Genomic DNA, 1,824 nt, shown 5'->3' with positions numbered 1-1,824 from the left:
TTGCCACCCCTAGGCTCCTGGCCTATTCCACCTTCCTGTATCTGGCCCTGAGACCCAACAGGAGAGGCACTTGCCTGTGTGACACATGATATTCTAAAAACAGCAGAGCCCAGTGCAGTCGCAATCATTAATTAATTAATGATGCTCCCCAGGTGTCTCCCGGAGTCCTTCTTCATGCAGGAGAGGGAGGCTAAGGCCACAGAGGCTCCATTCAGAGAGCTGTTGAATGACTAATGGCTATTGAGATATAATGTCCACTAAGTCACATCCGATTCTGTATTTAATGTTTAAATATTTAATTAATTAAATGTGCCAAATATTTAATTAAACACCATCAAAGCTACCATGACACTCCACTTTGCATAATTCAAAGGCAAGCCAGCCTTCTCTCTATGCTCCTAACCCTCCTCCTAACAGAACTATCAGTCCTCCTGGCTGGCAAGAAGGAAACTCACTCTGAATTCTGAGACTCAGGATATCCCATGTCCTGGACACTGTTGTTTGATTAGATGTCAGACTGACTGTGCTGTAGACAGAGTTCCCTCCGTGGCCACCCAAAGAGCTCTCCTGTCTTTTTTTTCTCTTTCCCTCTCCTCTTCAAGTTGACACAAGCAAGACTTGCTGCTGGGCCCCCTTGGAAGCCAGATCTGCACCAGTCTTCCTGCCTGTGATGACGTATTTTGGCCCTAGCTACACAGGTAGATATGTGACCCAGACTGGGCCAATCAGAAACCTTCCCCAGGATTTTTGTAACTGAAGTTAGAGGGATAGCCATCAGCTCTGATTGTTCTCTCTGGCTCTGTCTGAGGAAGTATGCTAAGACTGCCTGAGGCCATGTTCCCTGCCACTAAGAGAAACCAGTCTTAAAATACAGTGAATCTGACACACAAAGAGAAAAGAGAAAGCTCAAGACAGTCCCACAGTGCTCTGATCTCTGCATCCAGCTGTTCCCAAAGACAGAACTACCCTGTTTTTTTCTGTGTTAGGATAGGTGAGTCAATAAGTTCCCTGTGTGTTTACACCAATTGGAATCAGTTTCCTGTCACTTGCAACCAAAGAGGTTTGATCAATACACACACCCCGATTGCAGTCATCTAGCTTATATGCTGATAAAAATAACTTAATTATTTAACTGGACACGATACTTATGAGTAGCTTAGAGACTTGCCAGCAAACTATGTTTAGGTTCCTTGAATATGCCCTCTGTCTTTCAGAATGAAAGAAGGCATCTGAGCCTGAAAGAATGAGTCCCTCTGACATCTCTTACTCCTGCTGATGAGATCTGCATGCTCCTGGAACTGCTGGATCCAGGGGCCCAAATGATGTCACTGTCTGAACTTTGGCTCTGCTTTTTCTATGTTGATTTCATTCCCCCAACAAAGCTTCCTTTTGTTGCAGCCCCAGCGGCTTCAAGTTTACATTATTCTTACAAAAAAGATATTCCAGTGAAAGAAGGAAGTTTTCTTCCTATTGGAAGCACAGAAGTTCTAGCATCAGCTCTGATTGGATGAACTTTAGTTATATGCTGTTCCTGAACCAATCACTGGCAGTGGTTGGAATATGTACATAGGCTCAGTTGAGGTGTGTGCACTCGGGATGAGGGATGTGGAGTAAGTGCACTGGATAGAGGAAGTTTCCCCAAGCAAGGCCACAGTGTTCTTCTCACAGGGATATTGAGTGGATGGGAGCAGAAAGGAGAAGCAAGTGACCATAGTGACACAGCCTAAAAACCTTCCCACCCTGGAAGTTTTACCCAGAGGGTCCCCTCCAAGCGAGGGAAGTAGGGGGTGAGGCTGCCTCAGGAAGGGAGAAAGCTTGGACAAA

Source organism: Marmota flaviventris, chromosome 18 (genome assembly GCF_047511675.1).
Source record: "Marmota flaviventris isolate mMarFla1 chromosome 18, mMarFla1.hap1, whole genome shotgun sequence".
In the NCBI taxonomy this organism is placed as follows: domain Eukaryota; kingdom Metazoa; phylum Chordata; class Mammalia; order Rodentia; family Sciuridae; genus Marmota; species Marmota flaviventris.
Note: the sequence above shows the minus strand (reverse complement) of the source record.